We start from the raw sequence: 23,783 nt of genomic DNA, 5'->3' as shown, positions 1-23,783 counted from the left end.
CATTATTATATTGCAGGTGATGATGGTTATGACCTGGAGCCATGTCTTGTGACCCCTTTAAAAAATGAAATACGTGGAACACCACGATTCCAGTACAACGAAGAATTGTGTGCTGCAAGACCTGTTGTTGAACAGCTCTTTGGGGTATTGAAGGGAGAGTTCCGGTGCCTTTCTCAGCAACGACAGCTAATGTATGACCCTGTCATGTCTGGGATGATAGCTAATGCCTGTGCTGTACTCCATAACATGAGAATTGCTCATCGTTTGGACAATGCTGAAATTGATGCTGTGGAAGAACAGGGTCGTATTCATAGAGTAAACGAAGAGCCTCTGCTTGGTGAAGAAGAAAACAACGCAAATCAAAGGCGTGCTGTAGCTCAGAGGATCCAGCAAAGCCTTATTACTAGACACTATGGAAGACATTAAGTAAAGTACACAATTGCTTGCCTAACTATCACTGAGAAGTTAAACTGTATTTTATTGTTGTTTTTAGTGTATTGAGACATCATCAGTAGCCCATATTTTTTGTAAGTTTGTACCCATGTTCATGTGTTTTTGTGTAACTGGGGCTAGGATTGGGAAGAGGCCAGAAGTAGTATGACAGATACCACCCTGGCATACTCTTGTAGTTGAGAGGTATAAATTATTGCAAGTTGTGATGAAATGAATGAAGTATTTTAAATCTATCTTTCTCATAATCGTGACTTTTCATTTCAAAAATTCCATTTGCATTGGCCGCAAGTCAAACTGCGGCTGCTACTTTGGAATGAAACGAATGACTTTGCCACTCAGCTGTCATATCTGACACATTTTAGTTTCTGAAGTACTACTATATGTAAAGAGCCCTGCTGATTATGTAATATTTAATTGCTATGTATCCTTGAAATGATGTATGTAAATGATAAAATGACGAGGCAAATTATGCTGTTGACAAACGGCATGTAGGCCTGTGTTTTATCGTTCTGTCCATTTCCTAGTCCTAGTTGAACGAGTTGGGTTTGATCACAAGCTTTCTTCAGTGAAGTAAAATTTTACTTCAGTTGTCTTTTCATGCCCTGAATGCTTGACACAATAGCCTGCCGGTATTGGCTTTCAGAAATCAAAGTAATGACCTAGCCCATACTTTCTTCTTAGATTCATGTTATGTGTTTCATATCCTGATAAACAAAAGGAGCGATATTCAAATGGTGGAAGAATGTGTAAGAGAGAGCTGTATATTATCATTTTGGCAGATGTTGCTAATCCCAAATCTTAGATTTTATATACTTTGGTTTTAATTTTCCGACAATGTTTGTGACAACAATCTGTACTTTGTAACTAGGCAAAAATCACTATTAACAAGTTCTGCCCTAGTAATAAATTCAATTTATGGCACATGAATGAATTTCTTTACCAAAATAGTTTTATATGCCAAATTAAATACCCTATCAAGTGTATAGCAGTGTCTCAAATCAGTCATTTTTGGTGTTGTAGACTTCACCCAGAATGATGATAATTTTGAATTAGCATTGTCCTGTCATCGAAGCCTTAATCAATGCAAAGTGAACAATTTATAACAATCTATAATTCCTGCTCATACAACTAGTCATGAAAATTACAATTTGTTGTAATGATGATATAAATATAGACATTTCTGTTTTAAAAGAATGTTGGAATATCAGTGACAATGTAATTGACCAATATTCCAATAGTGTACAGTAGTAACTGCTATTTAATTTGTTTGTGAAATGCTTTTCTTATTGAAATGTATTTGATCGAGACATCTTTTTGTAATGATTAACATTTTATCTATTAAATAGGAAACAGGTATCTGTAGGAATAAAGTAGACTGTGAACAAAAATATAAACAGTATCTGAGATGTTGTAAAGTGTAGAGTGTTTTCTGAAGATGTCAACTGTGTTCATTATACAATGTTGGCTCATAAGTCATGACAACTATTTTTTTTCTGCATTAATGCAGGATCTTCCACACAAATGGAATGTGTGATTAATGCCGAGTATGCAATGTTGAGAAGATCCAGGCATTTGTTCCTAATGGCACGACTTAACCATCTCTGAAGGAGGGTTCAGTAGTACGTTGCTGTCACCGATGTGGCAGGTAGAACAAAGTGACACACAATCACGCTTCTGACATTGTGAGCCACAATTAACCACCTGTTTCACAGGGGAAAGATTTTGCCAGAACATCTGTTTTCGTGGTGATCCTACATGTCGCCATTCTGCAGACTGGCATTTAATCTCAGATGCATCCACGATCACCATTCCCTCCAACATTTGTTCACCTTCCTGCTGGTATCTTACCAAGTGTTCACAGTATATGGCATACCATGTTCACTTTTGCATGTCGGTGAGTGCACGTGGCACCCACTGTGTTGCAGTTTTATGTTGATGAATATCTCCCATTAAATTCTTATAGATGGTTCATCTTTCATTGCCTGGTTTGGCTTGTAATTGAAGTAGTATCCATTTTCTTTCCACATCCATGCACTGGGTAATTACTGCATGTAACACATCAATCCAGACACTAACAGGTCTTCTGGACAATTGTACGTTGCTACTTGTTTCATGTCCATGATGAAATGTCGCTGCCCATCTTGCAATGGTTTGTTATGGAAGGGCAAAATTCCCCACAGCTTACACAAGCGCTCTTGCATTCTTTGGCATTGTGGCCCTGATGAATGGCTAGCTTGGTGGTTGAACATTGTTCTTGCCTCGTTACATCCATTCTGCACAGAGCCTGACTCTATTGTAGCCCTATCACCCTGTGCGTGGTAATGTCCAATGCACTGCAACCTCGTGCTTTGTCCACGTACAGGGTCTCTCATATAAATTCACGGCGTTTGTACTCTGCGCCACGGCAGCTGCAGTATGGGAGGAACGTGCATAGTCCTTGACCTAGCAAGCAGCCTGCACGTGTTCGACCTGTCAAGCATAAGTTGCCAGTCTGAATCTCGGCTGTTAACACGGTGAGGCAGTTATCATTGCAACACCGCATTTTCGTATGTAAAAGTTCCGGTTTCATCTTAATGGTCGTGTGAACAGTCATAACTCTCTTGCTATTGGTGTGCAGAAAATCCTAATGGTGTTTATGAAGTCCCTTATTGTGATAGGAAGATTGGTGTTTGGTGTGCTGTTAGTGCAAGATGAATAATTTACCTTAGGTTTTTTTTGAGACAATGGTAAATGCAGAGAGGTACCAAGATGACTTTTAGAAGCCATTCTTCAATCACTTAATGAAAGAAGAAAATTTGCTTGGGTAGTTTACACAAGATTCAGCCCCTGCTCATACAATCTTGGAAGTGTTTGCAGACATAGAGATCAGTGCTGGTCTATTTCCTCCTCGTTCTCCAGATCTGTGCGTGACGTTTATTTGTGGGGTAAACTGAAAGAAAAAGTGTATTTAACAAATCCACATACATTGGAGGAAATGAAATCACAAACATTACAGTGCCAGAACTCACTTGTGTAAGGCAGAATGTGGTTATCAGATACAGTGGCTGTATAACCCAGGAAGGACAACACTTCCAGCATCTTTTGTAAGGTAAGATTTCGTATAAGATTGTATACACACTTAAAGCAAGGCGGCCACGCGTGACACAAGTTCAGCTGAAGCAGCTGCTGTAGCGCAGAACACGACCATCATGTGTTTGGTCTGAATTTATATGAGAGACCCAGTCTAGCTCGAGCGGTCGAGGAGAGAGGTTGCGTAGTGAAGTGCGTGCTGTAAACATGGTCGGCATTGAACAGTACCGGGCCGCTATTGGGAAATGGCAGGCAAGGCAGAAGAAGGAGACCAGGAGTGGATTGGTGATAAGTACGGGCGGATTGAAAATGAGTGAAGCGGTGCTGGTGGTGACAGTGATAGCAGTGCTACTGGTTATTGGGGGGGTGGAAGTAAACCCAGGCCCAAATACCAGTGGAAAATATAGTACGGAGGATTTGGCCGCACTCAGGGTGGTTGTAAGTGAAGTTATGCAGGAAAAGTGTCAATGGGATAAGGTGCAGGAAATAAAGGACATGATGGAGGAGCAGAGAAAGGAGATAGGGAACATGAAGAAATGGCTTGAAACGAAGACAGAGGAATCGAGCAGGAGAGTGGTCAGTAACGAGAAAGAAATCGAGTTATTGAGAGGGGAATTGAAACATCTGAAAGAGGAGGTGATGAAGATGAAGAAAGAAGCGGAGGGGTACAGGCAGGAGGAATTGAAAAAAGCCATATTTATATATGGAGTTGAGGAAGGGGCGAGAGAGAGCAAGATTGAGCTGATATACAGGGTGTTAGGTGTATACGTGCAGATATTAAGCTAGTCGGCTAAGAAAAATACATCTTATAATATATGCTATGTACTTTTTACCTTGTCCTATTAGTTTGCCCATAACTGAGCCAAAAATTTCAGGACCTAATGTGTTTTGAACGGCCGTAGCAGGATACGCCGGTGATGTCATTCTGTCCACGCGTAGCGGAAGTACAGTAGCCGAGTATAGGGCTTGTTGAACCTGTTTCTTATCGCAGGCCAACACATGTTGTTGTGCACTTCCCCTAAAGGCTTGGCAAGTAGAAGAGGATGACTCACGTGCCAGGTCACTTGCTGTACTCGAAAACCGGTGTAGGGTACTCTGTGTGAAAAGTACACAGAATCCTTACAGTGACGTCGAAGATCCGTACAAGCACATACGTGCGAATCAAGTGTTGTGTATTTGTGCGCGATTTTTAAGACGTCAATGGCATTACTCAGTGATCCAAGCTGACAAAATGAAAGGAAATGGTTAATAAGTAAATGAAATATGGGCGCAACATTTCTGTGCTGTTATTGCGACAGTCTACGATGAATTTCTGACAATAGACAATGCGGGTTGTCTATGCTTATTCATTAACTTTTTAGGTCATTGAAAGGACGGTGGACACTGAAAGAAAAGGCTATAAGTATTCAGTGAAATTGTTATTAATGAGACAAATTTCAAAAACCGTAGTTGCATCCATCGTGAACACTGCTCGAAGGAAAAAGACCTACTGTGGAATTGCCGCCGGGCATTTCTAATAGAAGGCTTATTCTTCTTTTTCCTAATCTGTTTACCCTCCAGGGTTGGTTTTTCATGGGACTCAGCAAGGGATCCCACCTCTACCGCCTCAAGGGTAGTGTCCTGGAGCGTGAGACATTGGATCGGGGATACAACTGGGGAGAATGACCAGTACCTCACCCAGGCTGCCTCACCTGCTATGCTGAACAGGGGCCTTGCGGGGGTATGGGAAGATTGGAAAGGATAGACAAGGAAGAGGGAAGGAAGCGGCCGTGGCCTTAAGTTAGGTACCATCCCGGCATTTGCCTGGAGAAGGGGGAACTACGGGAAACAACTTTCAGGATGGCTGAGGTGGGAATCGGACCACCTCTACTCATTTGACTTCCCGGGGCTAAGTGGACCCCGTTCCAGCCCTCGTACCACTTTTCAAATTTCTTGTCAGAGCTGGAAATCGAACCCGAGCTTCGGGGGTGGCAGCTAATCACACTAACCACTGCACCACAGAGGCGGACGGAAGGCTTATTACTGAACAGTAAGTACCGATAGGTAAAATGATGACTGTAATGGACCCGTTTAATTAGAACTTCCGTAAAAATAATATTACTACTACTACTACTACTACTACTACTACTAATAATAATAATAATAATAATAATAATAATAATAATAATAATAATAATATCTTTACGTTCCACTAACTAATTTTCACGGTTTTCGGAGACGCTGAAATGCCAGAATTTTTTTATCGCAGTATTTTTTAATGCAAATAAATCTACAGACACGAGACTGACGTATTTGAGCACCTTCAAATACCACCGGACTGAGCCAAGACCAAGCCTCCCAAGTTGGGTTCAGAAGGCCAGCACATTACGCAGTGCTGCACCAATCATCTTGCCGGGCTGAGTGGCTCAGACGGTTGAGGCACTGGCCTTCTGAGTCCAGTCTTGACAAGGTGCTCAAATATGTCAGCCTTGTGTCAGTAGATTTACTGGTACGTGAAGAACTCCTATGGTACTAAATTCCTGCAAATCCGCGTCTCCGAAAACCGTGAAAAGTAGTTAGTGGGACGTAAAGCCAATGACATTATTATCATCATCTTACCTGCACAGTTCATAGGGGTATCTTACCTGGAGTTCCTCATAGGTACGTTATTAGAGCTTTCAGAGGACGCTCCGTTTCGACTACGCCGAAACATGTGGTTTTTACACGATGGTCCACCACCTGATATAAGCCGCTTACTGCGTGATCATTTGGATCAGTCCTTTGGTCCATGGCGAATAGGACGACATGGACCCATCAAATGGCCCGCCAGATCTCCAATGGATATTACGGAAGACTGGATTCGGAGAAGTGATTTTCTTTTGTTAGTTGCTTTACGTCGCACCAACACAGAGAGGTCTTATGGCGACAATCGGACAAGAAAGGCCTATGAATGGTAAGAAAGTGGTCGTGGCCTTAATGAAGGTTCAACCCCCGCAATGCCTGGTGTGAACTTGGGAAACCACGGAAAACCATCTTCAAGGCTGCCGACATTGGGGTTCGAAGCCCCAATCTCCCAGATGCGAGCTCACAGCTGTGCGCTCCTAACAGCATGGCCAACTCGCCGGGTACGGAGAAGTGAAGCCTGCAGAGTAGTCCAGGGAGATCACTTGAACAATTCCTACGTGTTTCACATTGGTATGTCAGATGTTACGCCATTTCTGCAGCGTATTGAGTTGGGAGTTCAGTTCTCAATCGATGTAGTATTTTGAGTCTCGATAGTTCGATATTCTCATAAATCCGAGCAGAAAAATTGAAGTACCGGTAACAAAAATTATAAATCTAGAGTTTCAGTTCGCGATTGCCTTGTACGTGGCGCAAGCTGAACACAACACACGGAAGACGTGCTTGTTAAAACGCTAGATATTGACCTTGAACACAGCCTGGCAGTTCTTCATTCTACACTGTACTGGTTTGGGTACATTGCGTGTGTGTGTCTGTTGATGTGCATGTTTGATGTTTATACACAAAACCTGTTTGTCACACTTTGTCCTCTAGTGCTAACCACAATACGAAGATACACCTGACTCATCGCAAAGAGACCTGGTTCTGGTCTTACGCATACTATCCTGTAGTAAACTACTGCGAGCGATGTAGGCACGGGTGAAGTACATTTCATCTTGTTTCCTCACACACCACGCATATTTTACTATTTTCTTCCCTGCTTTTCAGCTCCTAACGACCTGATAATAATAATACCGGCAATGTTATTTGCTTTACGTCCCACTAACTACTCTTACTGTTTCTGGAGGCGCTGAGGTGCTGTAATTTAGTCTCGCAGGAGTTCTTTTTACGCGCCAGTAAATCTACCGACACGAGGCTGACTTATTTGAGCATCTTCGAATACCATCGGACTGAGCCAAGATCGAGCCTGCCAAGTTGGGGTCAGAAGGCCAGCGCCTCAACCGTCTGAGCCACTCTGCCCGGCAGCAAAAAATATTATTATTATTATTATTATTATTATTATTACCGGGCGAGTTGGCCGTGCGGTTAGAGACGCATGGCTGAGAGCTTGCATCCCGGAGATAATGGGTTCGAATCCCACTGTCGGCAGCCCAGAAGATGGTTTTCCGTGGTTTTTCATGTTCACACCAGGCAAATGTTAGGGCTGTACCTTAATTAAGGCCACGGCCGCCTCCTTCCAACTCCTAGGCCTTTGCTATCCCATCGTCCTATAAGACCTATCTGTGTCGGTGCGTCGCACCGACACAGATAGGTTTTATGGCGACAGATATAACTAAGGACTAGGATCGGGAAGGAAGCAACCGTGGTCTTAATTAAGGTACAGCCCTAGCATTTGCCTGGTGTGAACATGAAAAACCACGGAAAATCATCTTTAAAGCTGCCGACAGAGGGATTCGAAGCCAGTACATCCCGAATATTGGATACTGTTCGAACTTTAGCGACTGCTACTATCAAGCTCGGTGATGATTTAAGAGTGGATTTCTGCCGCTGGTTAATTGATCAAGCACTCAATCCAGAATTTCTGTCAAGTGTATTAGTGACACATGAGGCAATTTTTATAGAAGGAGTGTTTAATATTTAGTATACCAAGGCAACCTCTAGCACCGGCTCTCAATTAATATCTGGTCGGATGCAGTGGGAAGTCTGTCTCTTTGACCAATCGTCTTTTTATTAGCGTTATTTTGCTTTACGTCCCACATACTATTTATACCGTTTTCTGAGACGCTGAGGTGACGAAATTTCATATCGCAGGAGTTCATTTACGTGCCAGTAGTTCTACGACACGAGACTGACGTATGTGTGCCCCATCAAATATCATCAGACTGAGCCAAGATTGAACCTGCCAAGTTGGAGGTCGGAAGATAAGGACCTCAACGGTCTCAGACACTCAGACCGGTACCAATCACCTTACTTGCATAAATTTGATCGGTGTAGCTTTCCTTATGGTGACGATGGGACGGGAAAGGGCTAGTATCGGAAAGGAAGCGATCGTGGCATTCATGACGTTACAGCCCCAGCATTTGCCTGGTGTGAACATGGAAAACCACGGTAAACCACCTTTAGGGCTGCCGACAGACGGGTTGGAACCCACTATATCCCACTCATGAGCTGTGGAATATCCCCATTCAATAGGACAAGGCAGTTTCAGCACCGGTTCTAATTAATATCAGGATGGGTGTAGTTGGAGGTCGGTTACATCTTTTTATTAATGTTATCTTGCTCCTGTACAGTAGATACAGTACGTTACTGGAGCTTTCAGAGGACGTGTCGCTTCGACTACGCCGAACCACGTGGATTTTACACGATGGTGCAAACATTTCCTCAACGGTAGACAGGACGCTGTGGAACTATCAATTGGCCAGCCCTTATTCCAGTGGATTGTTATGCCTGGGGGGACATGAGAAACAAAGTATACCGAACTGAGGTAACCACTTCGGATGACCTCCGTGAACGTATGTTTAAGCACCAGAGGATATTCTGAACCACAGTGGTGTCTTGGCTCGAATGACAAGTTGCTTTACGTCACACCGACACAGATAGGTATTATAGCGATGACGGGGCAGGTAAGGGTTAGGAGTGGGAAGGAAGCAACCATGGCCTTAATTAAGGTACAGCCCCAGCATTTGCCTCGTGTGAAAATGGGAAACCACGGAAAACCATCTTCAGGGCTACCGACAGTGGGGTACGAACCCACTATCTCCCGAATACTGGATACTGGTAGCACTTAAGCCACTGCAGCTATCGAGCTCGGTGTACCAGTAAATATACCGACACGAGGCTGGCGTATTTGAGCACCTTCAAATACCACTGCACGGGGCCAGGTTCGAACATGCGAAGCTGGAGTCAAAAGGCTGGCACCTCAACCGTTTTAGCCACTCAACCAGGCAGGAAGCACGAAATATAGGTACGTTTAATTTACTTAGTTGTATAATATGTCCATTTTTCGTTTGAAACAAAACGTTCGATGTGCTTCGAGAATTCAATTCTGATTCTACTCATATGGATATCCTATGCCATGCATTTGTTCGTTGGCGCAAGGAACTGTCTTCCTTCTTCTACCTTTACGCAATGCACAACGGGGATCGTACCGCATTTCACGTCCCGGCGTGCGTATCCCAACCAATAATTATATCACACGCTCGTACAGGTCGCGCACCGACACAGGTTTTCAGGTCATTTCCATACTCACTAGACCACAGGGCTGACGACCACAGATATCCCTATCCCCTAAAGGACGTAACAGCAAATGAACCAGTATTAACGCTGAGAATTCAATACATCTCCAGGGTCCGAAACCGATAACTAGTGTTGTCTGAAACCCCTAAGACGGAAACTAAATACAACATCAAACCAGTCTGGCGATAATGTAACGTAACATGTTGTAGACTGGTAGCCTTCAGCTGTTACCGTAGGTCAGTTGCTCGTAAACATAAAACCAGTTTGGCAAGTATATTACGTAACATCTCGAGGCATTGAATAGGGAGCGCTCAGCTGTCACAGTAGTCCACTTGCTCTTAAACATAAACAGAACAGAAACCAGTTTGGCAGGGATGGCGCGTGACTTGCCTGTTATCAAAGGAAACCTATTCATTCACAAGAACAAGGCATACTATCTATTCTAAAAACATCGTACCCCTTTGCTCTCGAAAATAACTTCCGAGGATTACTAAAAGTTTGATATATAGTGGTTCGTCACATCGTTCTCTATTGCTACAATAAATATCTGCACGTATACACCTAACACCCTGTATAAGGTGGTGGAAGTTATACGTGATGCAATGAAGATAAACTTTAGTGAGATAGACATAGATGATGTAGAGAGAGTTGGTAAAATCAAAGGTCGGAGGCCAATTAGGGTTAAATTGTTCTCAACCTTAATGGCAGAAACTGTGTTAGGTAACAGCAAGAATTTACAAGGGCTGAAAATAGGGGTGAAAGGAGACATGGGAAGAGAAGGAAGTGAAAATATGAAGATCTTGAATAGGCACCTATGGAGAGCGAGGAACCAGGGGCTAAAGGCCCGAATAAGAGGTCTGAGGTTGGAGGTGACAAACGGGCGATGGGTTAGAGTACATTCAGTGACGAAGCTAAAGGAAATGGACGAAAACGAGAGGGTTGAGGGTGGTGAGAGGACAAGGCAAGATGGGAAGAAGAAAGAAGAAAAGAAGAGGAGGAGGGACGTGGCAGGAGAGCAGAGCATCTCGGAAGAGAATGGGCAGTGCAGCCGGGAGACAGAAGATCAAGATAGTGAAGTGGACGGTGAGAGTGAGCAGCAAGAAACTGGGAGAGTAGAGTGTAGAGGTGCAGTGAGCAAGAAAGGACAAAGGAAGGTGGATTCAGAAGTCCAAAATAGTGAGGGGGTGAGTGGGGGTGAGCAGCAAGAAGGGGTGAGAACAGGGTGCAGTGGTGTAGTGAACAAGAAAGGCCAAGAGGAGACAGATCGACAAGAAGGTAAAAAAATTATGAGTAAAGTCAGAAGTAAGAGCTTAAAAGACATATGGGGAAAAGTACGTAAAGGGATGGAGGATACAGAGGAAGAGAGGTCGATAAATACTAGAAGTAAGAATAGAGGGGGAGACCTAGAAGGGAGGGAGGGAAAGTTATAACTATATTGGAAAATAGGATGTGTGAATATTGAGGGACTAAGGAACAAATTAGGAAACAAGAAAGTTCGGGAAGTAATTGAAAGTTTTGATGTTGTGGCACTCTTGGAGACGTGGTTGGAAACAGGGAGGAAGATTTCATGGAAGGGGTTTGAGATAAAATATAAATATAGAAGAAAAGAGAGGAATAAGGGACGAGCACCAGGAGGGATGATAGTTCTAATTAGGGAAGAAATTAGTGAAAGAGTAGAGGATATAGAGACCGATATGATGGAGACCATATGGCTGAGATTGAATTTGGGAGGGAGTGAGGGAAGGAGGAAGAAAATAAATCTAGCTTTTGTTTACTGCCACCCTAGTAATTCAGCATATGCAAATAAATATTTTTTTGAAGAGTTATTGGTGGATATTGGTAGGATAAGGGGAATGTATCCAGGTGAGGAGGATATGTTGTTATTTGGGGATTGGAACGCGAGAATAGGAGAACAGAGCCCAGTTTATAGTAGGGAGGATGGAATGTGTTTGTTGGAAAGTAGAAGGAGTGAGGACAAAATTACAAATAGTTATGGAGAGAAGCTCCTAGAGATGTGTGCTGTGGGAAATTTGTATATTCTGAATGGGGTGGATAGAGGGTGACAGGACGGGGAAATTGACATATGTTACGGAGAAGGGGGTAGTGTGATAGATATGGTTTTAAGTTCGGAAGGGATGATTGAGGAAGTTGTAAGTATGGAAATAGGAGATTGGATTGAATCACACCATTTCCCGGTGAGGGTTATGCTGAAAAGGGAGGAAGAGAAGTGTACAATGAAGGAAGATGAGACAAAGGATAAACGAGGGAGTGGTTATAATAAGTATAAATGGACAGAGAAGGTGGGCCGGGATTGGAATAGGGTAGTAAAGGAGGAGCTACATCTTCTGAAATATGGATGGGAAGGGGCGTTAGAAGAGAATAATACTGATAAAGCCTTGGAATTGTTGCTACAGCCAATAAAGATGATAGCGCAGAAGGTGAAAGCTAGAAAAGGAAATAACAAAGAGGGAGAAGAATGGTTTAATAGGGAGTGTGAAGGATTGCGGAGGAAGGTGATGGACGCGTTAGGAGAATATAGAAGGAAAGGTGGGAGCCAAGAAAGGGAGTTTTTCTGTAGATTGAGGAAGGAGTATAAAAAGAAAATCTCTGAGACAAAAAAGACGTGGTTAGAGGAACAAATGGAAGCCATAAATAATGACTGCAAGACAAACAATTTTGAGAGAGTTTGGGATAAGATTAATAGAATTATTAAGAGTGGAAGGAATATAGAGAGAACGAGTATTGAGGAAGTGCAATGGGTCAGGCACTTTGATGAATTACTAGGAAAAAAGGGGGGTGATAGATGGAGAGGTTCGGGAGAAGAAGTAATTTGGAGGAATAGGGGAGTGGCAATTTATGACCTGGATAAAGAAATCACAAGAGAGGAAATCCGGAGAGTGATAAGCAGAGCCAGAGCGAAGTCGGCCGGGGGGTGTAATGGTATAAATAACAAGTTTTGGAAGGAAATTAGTAAAAATGAGATAATGATAGAGGGCATGGTTAAACTATTCAATAGGATATTTGAGGGAGGAAATTACCCTAAGGAATGGGAAACAGGAATTATATGCCCTATATACAAGGGGAAGGGTAGTAGGAACAATGTGAACAGTTATAGAGGTATATCTCTGTTGGATTCTTTGAGTAAAATATATACTGGGGTGCTAGCGAACAGAATAAGCGGGTGGGCGGAAGAAAATGAAATTTTGATAGATTACCAAGGGGGATTTAGGAAAAAGAAAAGAACAGTGGATAATATAATGATAGTAAAGACTATTTTAGAAAAGTATAAGAATATGGCTAGAAGTATGGTTTATGTAGCAGCAATAGATTTTGAGAAAGCTTTTGACAAGGTGAATAGAGAGGCCCTACTAGAGAAATTAGGTAGGTTAGGGATTTCGGAGAAGATGTTGAGGGCAGTGGAAGGAATATATAGGGACGTCAGGTTTTGTGTAAAATTGGGAGAAGGGAGAATGAGTGGACCATTAGAGTCCAAGGTGGGTTTAAAACAAGGATGCAAGTTATCGCCAATACTGTTTATTTTATTTATCAACGATATTTTAGAGGGGTTTGGGGCAGAAAATTGGGCTGTACCAGTAATTAATGGTTTGGAAGTACCAGGACTGATATTTGCGGATGATGTGTTATTGATGACGCTAACTTCAGGGGCGATGAATAGGGCCTTAGAGTCAGTGATGCTATTTGCGGGGAAATGGGGATTGAAAATTAATGGAAATAAGTCTAAAATATTGGTAGTACAGGTGGACAAAAGAAGAAAGATAGAAGGAAATTGGGTAATTCAGGGAGAAAGATTGGAACAGGTAAGGAAGTTGGAATATCTAGGAGTTATTTTTAATGATAAAGGAACTTGGAGTGACCAGATCAAAAGAGTGAAATATAGAGGATTGGCAGCCTTAGCCTCAGTCAGAAATTTGCTACTCAAGTACCCGGGGATCAGTTATAAAACACTGAGACTCGTGTTCAGGTCGGTAATCGTTGGGAGGGTATTATACGGAGCAGAAGTTTGGGGGCTGGATGAGAAAAGAGAGGAACTAAGAAGGATTGTTAGTAGTTTTGCTAAGTTAGTGATGGGCTTACCGAGGTGTACAGCAAATGTAGGGGCGGAATTAATGTGTGGGGAGGATTTGGAATCAGAGGGTGTGAAAAGAATAGTTAGATACTGGATGAATTTAAAAAGACAGGAAGGTGGGAGAGTATTACAGGCAGCATATGTACAGCAATTTAAGAGCATGTATAAGGGTGGATGGTTAGAAAAAATAAAGGGATATTTGGAGAGGAAAGGATTAGGTCACCTGTGGGGGGAGGTTTGGTCAAAGACAGAAGTGAGCGGGATGAATATACTGGAAAGGAGAATTAGAGATATCCATAGGCAGAAATTATTGGGGGAAAGCAGACTAAGAAATTCGCTGACTGTTTTGACGAAAATAGAGGATATAGCAGGGTTGAATATTAGATACGTCGATAGGTCAAAACGATATGGGATGATGTGGTGGCTTTTAGGTTTGCCAAGGAATACAGGCTGGTTACAGGGGAGGGATAAGACAAGGTGTGTACTTTGTGGAGATGTGAATGATGAGTTTCACTTGCTAAGAGACTGTGAGGTAACGAGGGGGTTAAGACATGGATTATTGAGTGCCGAGCATCGGGAAATATTGGGGAGAGGGGATGAGAACGCAATACTGAGATGGATTATTAAACAATGGGAAAAAGGGGGTGAATTGAACAGGTATTTTTGTGCGACAAAAAAGGCCTGCGAGAGTAAAATGAAGGAGAGTGAGTTAGAGGGTGGGCAGGGGAATAGGGGGGTGGAATAGTTATCTGTATAAGGGAAGGGGATAGTATGTTAAAATTCTAATGGATTAGAGAATATAGGGACTGAGTACTTAGTTAGGTGGAGTTGGGTAAGAGGACAGGATTGCATGGTCTGTTTGTTTTAAAGTTAGCTGGAATGCAAGTGCTGAAATGCTGAGTGTTGTTGTTTGATTATTGATCAAGTGTAGGTCAGTAACAAGAATGTGACGCAAGTACAGAGCAAATAAGGACACTGGATGAACACTGAGTGAGTGAACTGCTTCAGCAAATGACTGCTAATTATTCTTATTATTATTATCCTTATTATTATTATTATTATTATTATTATTATTATTATTATTATTATTATTATCCATTTTATTATTATTATTATTTATTATTCATTTTATCGTTATTATTATTATTATTATTATTATTATTATTATTATTATCCATTTTATTATTATTATTATTTATTATTCATTTTATCGTTATTATTATTATTATTATTATTATTATTATTATTATTATTATTATTATTATTATTATTATTATTATTATTATTGCATGTGAACATGTATAGGGGCGAAGTCGCCTGTTATGTTCAATAAATGTATGTATGTATATATATGAGAGACCCTGTGTTGTGAGTGTCTTACTTTCCCAGACATGATCTTTGCATGGTAGCCCTGTGGAAATGTTAGGAAACACAGTTGCCATGTTTTATGACCCAACCCTCATATTACATGGTTTTCAAATTAAATAAAAAATACTATAACACAAATGATAATAAGGTATTTTATTTTCACTTACTTCCTTGGCATTATCCCTCTCTTGACAACTATACTATAACCTAATATATTTTCAATGAACGTGTTGTAATCTCATTTTCCAAGAATTACTGATAGGCTTATGGCATTGAAGTTTAAGATGGAGTCTTGGACATCTTGCTCCCATTTTTCTGTAATTTCCATATTGTGTGGTAATATTGCAAGCCTAGTGTATCTTTAGTACAGAACTTGCGTTCTCTATGTATTAATGAAGTAATCGGCTTCAAATTATTTTTCAAATAGTAAAAACCACAGTTTAAAAAATTAAATTACTTGGGAAATATATCCTACTTCTTATATGGTAACTGCAAAACTCCAAACATTTTAGACTAGTTTGACGTTTCCTCAGTAGCGACATAAGGGGGCCAAACTGATATTGAGATATTTAAGTAATAACGAACAAGGCTGTGCATAATCTAGAAGATATATCTTTGGTAAGTTCATGAATGATGCACCTCTGACAGCTTCTAGCTAAAGATTGGGTCAAAAGATTAAACTAAGAGATGGGATTGTCCTATTCAACAGATATGGGGATGGGTTTGATTAAATCAAAGCTGGAAGGATGAGTCATCTACGAAAACATAAGATATATGTATATTTTTTATAATTTGATTTACGTCGCACTGACACAGATAGGTCTTGCGTCAACAGTGGGATAGGAAAGCGCCTAGGAGTGGGAAGGAAATGGCCGTGGCCTTAATTAAGGTGCAGCACCAGCATTTGCCTGGCGTGAAAATGGGAAACCACGGAAAACCATCCTCAAGGCTGCCGACAGTGGGATTCGAACCCACTATCTCCCGCATGCAAGCTCACAGTTGCACGGCCAACTCGCCCGGTACATTGGATCGTGCAAAGAAAGAATTGGTACCGAGCGCGTAGCTGCACAATTTGGGCCACATAGCTGTCAGCTTGCATTTCGGAGATAGTGAGTTTAAACCCTGTTGTTGACAGCCTTGAAGATTGTTTTCCGTGGTTTCCCATTTTCACAACAGGCAAATGCTGGGACTTAAGGCCATGGTTGCTTCGTTCCCACTCCTATCCCATCGTTGCCATAAGATGTGTGTGTGCGTGCGTGACGTAAAGCAAATTGTAATTTTAAAAACAAATCTTTGGTGCTCCCTCAACATAATTTGGGCTAGACATGGCTGCTGCAACTACTTCCAGCACAAGATCAGCTCAGCAGTGTGAGATTGGTGTAGAGAAGCAGAGTACCGGACATCTCGTTCAGTGCTGTCATCGGTGTTCTTACTTTGGAAGCCCTAACAACCTGTTCAATCTCACTTCTGATGCTATCAGATGTTGACCTAGTGCAGTTTTGTATTTTTATCCATTCTTTGTGATTACCATACAATCAAATAAAGCATAATTCAATAAACGAATCTTCATAACTTTTACTCAGTTTCTTACACAGTAGGGTATTCACGAAAGGACACAGGCTAGGTTAGGATAAATACACAGGATGAAACTGTCCTTGGAACTACTTTCAGTAGAGATATTGCAAAGGGATAGGTAATTACTCACTACCTTCAGTTTATATGTTTCTTCTGCAATTAGGGTTAGAGATAAACTATAATAAACTTCTTTTGTCCAACTATAATAAGGTATATAATATACAATTTTATAATAATGCCTTTTGTTGTCCCACCAACTACTTTCGAGGCTTTCGGAGTTGCTGGAATTTTGTCCGATAGATATTCTTTTATGTTCCAATACGTAACAATGTGACACTGGCATATTCAAAAACCTTCAAATACCACTGGACTGATTCAGTATCAATCCTGCCAACTTGAGTTCAAAAGGCCAGTGCTCTACCACCTGACCTACTCAGACATATGTAAATCATTTTAAAAAAATTAATAGATACCTATCACCACATTTTTACATGCTTCGTCATTTGGTAACCTCTGATGACAAGAAGTTTTGCATGCTTTTACCAACTCAGTACTCAAAGGCACAAGAGTCTGAAATGCTACGCTTTTTACATTGCATCGACACAGATGGCAATGATGGTGGGATAGGACAGGTTTAGGTCTGGGAAGGAAGCAACCGTGGCCTTAATTAAGATACAGCTACGGCTGCCTTGTGTGGATTATGAGAGAACAATCTTTAGGGTTGCTGATAGTAGGTTTTGAACTTGTTATCTCCCGAATGCAAGTTCAGAGAGTGTCTGAAATTAAGCAGTGCGAAAACTTAGGTAGTCTGACAGACATACCACATATCGCAATCCTTAGAAAGTTCTGATTAGAGACTACTGAATGAGGGTACAAAAATAATGGAGAAAGAGTAATAATCACTTTAGTCAAGATATTTATTAATTTTTTCAATTACAGCCAGGAATCGCTCCTTAACTATAGACTGATTTTCAATCACTCCAATAAGCCTCTCTGTTGTTTCGTTTTGCAGACGTCCATTTTCAGCCTGCTGTAGCGCAGCCTTGGCCATAAGCATTGATGCCTCAGCCTGCTGCTTCACCAATCATCTGCATAGAAAGAGAACAGTGTAAGATTAATATTTTAATGTTAAAAATCTTTCTCGCTACTAGTTTTATGTCGCACAGACTCGGTCAATCAATACTGATCTACATTTAGGGCAGTCGCCCAGGTGGCAGATTCCCTATCTGTTGTTTTCCTAGCCTTTTCTTAAATGATTGTACAGAAATTGGAAATTTATTGAACATTCCCCTTGGTAAGTTATTCCAGTCTCTATCTCCCCTTCCTATAAATGAATATTTGCCCCGTTTTGTCCTCTTGAAATCCAACTTAATCTTCATATTGTGATCTTTCCTACTTTTAAAGACGCCACTCAAACTTATTCGTCTACTAAGGTAATTCTACGCCATATCTCCGCTGACAACTCGGAACATACTACTTACATGTAACTAATCCCATGATTAGACTCGTACTGAATTTGCTATAATATGCTTACAATACTGTGATTTTTTATTCCACCTTTTCAATACAATTGGTGGAATTAAAAAATCACAATATTGTAAGCATAACATACCACTTAGTCGATCAGCTCATCTTCCTTCTGCCAGTTCTTCCCAGCCCAAACTTTGCAACATTTTTGTAACGCTACTCTTTTGTCGGAAATCACCCAGAACAAATCGAGCTGCATTTCTTTGGATTTTTTCCAGTTCTTGAATCAAGTAATCCTGGCGAGGGTCCCATACACTGGAACAATACTCTAATTGGGGTCTAACCAGAGACTTATATGCCCTCTCCTTTACATCCTTACTATCCTTACTACAACCCCTAAACACACTCTTACCATGTGCAGAGGTCTCTACCCTATCCCATTGTTACCATAAGACCTGCCTGTGTCAGTATAAAGAGAAACAAATAACAAAAAATACCCACATACCATTGCTTACTTGTCAGTAAACTTAAAAGATGAAATATATTAAGCATTTGCCAAGGAAATCCAATTTGTGAAGAAAAGGATGAAGTGTGTCATACAATTCATGCATACTGCAGGTTTGTGGACAGCTGGAGTAATAGGCATTGGTCACAATATTTAAATAGGAGAAATCTGCTGTAGACATTAATGGTTATTTATAAATTCAACTTGTTTTGCAGATATAGCCAGTTATTTCCTTTTGAAGGGTAGCCTATATTAGACTTTTTTATAGCCAATCGCATCAGATGTGCAGACAATAAGTATTTCAGTATGTATGCTTTGCAGGTATATTTGTAACCAAAGCAAATAAAAAAAAAAACATTACTTGAATTCTTTATTCAAACTTCTCTTTATAAAAAATTTATATTTATAATGAACTGTCGTGCTATCCTTGTGTTCACTTGCCAAGAGTGAATGGCATATGTAATAGAGCACGAGCCAACTCTATCATATTACATCATTAATATGTACGTAGCATAAGCAATTACTTGAAATCAAAGTGTAAACGAGCAGCAAATTTGGTAAGGACATAGTGAAAGCATATTTTCCCCCTCTTACTGATGGTCATTTTAGATGGACCACAACCCAACATGTCACCGATTCCCAAACAGGAAAGTTCTCTTTATTTTGGCACTCTTGTAAATATAACTTAAAGGCTTTTCCAGGCTGTTGAACACCTACAACACTATAACATACCTGAAAAAAACACCCAATGGTTTTACATGTATATTAGGTGTTGTAATTTGTGTATAACAAAGTGAAAACTTTTAAGTTACATTAACTGAGTCATGGTTTCATTCTTTAAAAAACTCTTGTAAATGGAACTTATCATCTGAGTTCTATTACTGTCTTCCTGTAAGACTGTAAATTTCTCACGTGCCTCCAACAATTGAACTCCAATTCTCCCCCTACTAGGAGTCTTGCATTTCTTTACAGCTGAAACATAAGACTAATTAAATCCAAGTAAACAAAAGTTAATGTTTCTAACAACTATTCTGAACAGAAGCAACCGATGACTGTGTTTGTAGGCCTACCTGTGTAATAACTTGTGCAATCGCTATCACCTCCGAAAGTGTAAAAGCAGACAGAAGTCACTGACTGAATATAGCAGAGTGAATTTTCAATAAAACTTCTTTGTCATTTGAGTGCTCATTATTATCAAACTAAAGCATACTGGTACTTACAATATTGCCGTGACCCTGAGCTTTGAGTAGGAGTTCGTGGTGAAGGTATTTCTAAACATACCCTTTCTTCAATTGAATTTTCCAATTCAGGAGGCACCTCTAACTTCTTTTCATGATTACCTATAAATAAATCACTTATTATTATTATTGCAAGTTTCAAATAATGCCCAGAATAAGAACAATATTGCAGTTTGTGAAATACTTGCCAATCTCAGTATCTACTACTTCCAGTGATAGCACTGTAGGAGTCATCACATCTTTCAAGATATGTGTTTGAGGAAGAGCCTGTAGGACTGACACATCCCCTGCCTCGAGTTGAATCTGTAGGCTCTGAAATACAATCTATATTTTAAATCTTTTAAGAAGACTATACAAAAATGGTTATTACATCTACTGTAAATAGTTACGGTATCTTTTCTTCTGGCAAGCTATCAGGGCATGCAGATCCCTCTACATACACAAAGCCAATCACTTCCAACACCCTTAGCTCAATAGCTGTAAGAGGTGTTGCAGTGATGGGCTGATTTCCTGTTGCATTTCTCTGGCGCCTGATATTGGCTGCTTTCTTAGAAGCAGAGAACTTAAGATCCCTCCAAACCTGTACATGAAAACAGTATTAGATAATGATTACACACAAATATACTAATATTACTTATAAATATAATTCAACGTACAACTTGCCACTGTTTACTGTCCTTGACAGTTCCTCTGGAAACACTGTTCAGTATGTCCGTTAAAGCCTTCCACCTTTCACTTAGGCCTCGTTTCCCATCTTTCCCTAGAAATTTTCCATGAGCGAAAAGATTGTGGTTCTCCATGTAAGTCACCAGTTCATCTATCTGGCTTTCCGTAGCTCTTCCAGCTCTTGGAGTTTTAAAGCTGAAAGTAATATCCTACATTGTTTATTCATCATAGTTTATACTGCAATATTTATTAATATCTCATTCTTGTCAACAAAGAGATATTGTAGAGAAATTCTACACTTCTTTCCAGTAAGCATACCATTGTGGCCTGAAAATTACACATATTTTCATTATACTGTTGACTGTCATGACTACGCGTTTAATTTGCAAACCTCTATGAATTAACTAAGCACCTCCATACTTGTTAGTTTGCAACAAATACAGTAGAGACAATACACGACACTGAGCGAGATATCGAGGGACAGCTATTGGAGCACACTCTAGCGGATAGACCTGAACGGTACTGATTCTGTCATAAGAGCACGTGTATTTTTGTGTGAAGTTTTTGGTGTTATTTATGCGTTTTCAGTGAATTGACATAATTAAATAGTAGCGTGTGCCATTCCTTGATATCTCCTGTCAACATGAGGGGAAAGGTATGTGCTGTGTTTGGCTGCAGTAATTACGAAGTAGAGAAAAATGCGCGCTCGTTCTTCAGGTTCCCTCGTGACAAGAACATGTAAGTAATATTGTGTTTGCATATATATTCTTCCAGTGACAGAGATTTTTATAGTACTTCATAATCTTCTGACCTGCTCGACCCATGTTTTAACGGGCTTAAAATATAATACGCATATTTTATTGTATAGTGCAGCAGTTAACCTTCAATACCGATGTGTTGTTGTAGGCGTGATCTGTGGGTTGTGAAATGTCACAGAAGCGATTTGGATAAAGTGTACAAGAAAGAAGGGACGTTACGCTTGTATAAGAATTATAAGATCTGTTCAGATCATTTCCAGGCCAGCGACTTTAAAAATCCTCGACTGTACAGCCAAGGGTATGTAACATTTTTACTCTAATTGTACGTAAATATTCCTCAAAGCATCACTATCGACAATATTTTCAAACTTTTCTTTCTTTTATCCCTCTTCTCAGATTAAAGCCGGGATTTTATAGATTTTCTTTCTGTTAGTAGGCTTCATGTTAGGAGGAAAATTGTCCAGCTATTAAATGTTAATTCATTGCATCATATGTGTAAGGAATGTGCCGATATTTTTATTGACAAATGTCTTAATATGATGATACATTGTTTTTAAATGAGGAAAAAAGACAAATCCAACCGTAAGATTTCAGGCAGGTATGCTAAAGCTAAAAAAGTAATGCATAAATGAAAGATCAAGCCATTTCACAGCAGTCCATTTCACACCTTGTTTATATGTCTAATTTCAGTCTTTGAATAATAACCTTTTAAATAATTCTTCATTCATTTACCCAGAGTTGCTTTAGCAATTTCGAAGTTAATATCTCAAAGCACTTTCTTTCTAGACGTAATTTATTTATCCACTTCCGTATATACATTTCCATTGATATTTGAATTTAGCGCGGTTTGTTCAGGTCAAGTCACTAGGAGCGCCACCGTCGAATTGTCTCCCATTTTAGCAAGGCGAAATCCGTAAGTGTCGTGTATTGTCTCTACTGTATTTGTTTGCAACTAGCTCTGTAGCGTCGTTTCGTTCCTATAAAAAACTGAACCTAACCATCATCGCTTCAGTCTCCCTCTACTCTTAAACAACCGAGTCTATTATTTTTCTAGGCGAGCTATCCTTGTTCGTTTACCTGAAGAATAAAATAATTACATGATCTCAGAAGGAGCATAAATATATTACTGGTACTAGAAATTTTAATAAATTTAACAGCAATAAAAGACAAATCTACATCAAAACGGACTTTCAAAATCCTTTCTTATCAGCTATAGATGCCGGTACCCAAAACCTATTACAATTACAATTTATAATATCTACATACCGGTACTGTTACCATCCCACAGTGGAGTAAGAAATAGTGTATTGGTATATTCACATAAAAATGAATGGAAGAATATTTAAGGTACCACTCACAAATAACACTAATTCATTCGCCAGGATGTAGTAGTTATATAGAAAGGAAATGAAACTGGTAGGGTTGCATGGAGGGCAGCATCGAACCAGTCTATGGACTTATGACACAACAATAAATCCGGTACCGTTCGAGAGCATCGTACATGCATTAATTTAATACATGATTTTGAGTGCTTAACCTTATTCGTCTGTATAAACTAAGAGCGACGTTTTGTTGTGTGATAGTAAAGATAGCATTATTCACGGCTGTGTGTTTGAGCGACTGTTTCATTTGAATGTGCATATCGGTTTCGCTGTTTTAAACCAAACGGATATTCTTCTATTCTGCCTCATATAACACAAATAAATACTAAAATAAAGCACTAGAATACCACATCCAAAACTACAATTAAAACAAAGGATATTGTACGCCACGTGGCCCTATAGGCCTAAAATGGGAATTCGATACTCTTGTTAATCCTAACATTCTAGTAATTCCTATAATATTATGCTGTTCATAAAACTGTATTAACACTTACCTCGAATAGTTTCTTGAAGACGTATCCATTTCAATAGCAAAAACCTTTAAAGAACAATGTATAAGCCTACGGCTCTAGACGTTCAAGTGGGCGCTGAATGGGTTTTGAGCAAAGAGGTTTTGAAGACCACCGCGCTTAATGCGTTTCATTAACAGCTCTACTCACTCTTCTGTAAGAGATTATCACTTCTTATTGGTCAAAAATTCTAGCCTTCGACCGGGGTGTTCCAAAGAAACTATTTTTACCGACCGAGTTGAGTGACGTCACACAGCTCTCGCTTGCACCGATTCGACAGAGTACAGAATAGCTTGGCGTCAGAACTATCGGCCCTGCAACCTATAATACTCGGTGACTTGCCGATCCGAACGTCGTCGGTTGGCATGTACGGAATAGCACCCCTGAACTACGAACAGATTCTACCGTCAATTCTCACTGCAGCCCAATTGTCAACACGAATGCCTACGATTGATTTTAATAATCTACCCTTAATTCCATAGTCCCCCAGTATGGCAAACATATTTTCCAGTGGCGTATACTGAGGGCT

The sequence above is a fragment of the Anabrus simplex genome, chromosome 4, assembly GCF_040414725.1.
Source record: "Anabrus simplex isolate iqAnaSimp1 chromosome 4, ASM4041472v1, whole genome shotgun sequence".
In the NCBI taxonomy this organism is placed as follows: domain Eukaryota; kingdom Metazoa; phylum Arthropoda; class Insecta; order Orthoptera; family Tettigoniidae; genus Anabrus; species Anabrus simplex.
The sequence above is the reverse complement of the archived record's forward strand: the minus strand, read 5'-3'. Positions refer to the sequence as shown.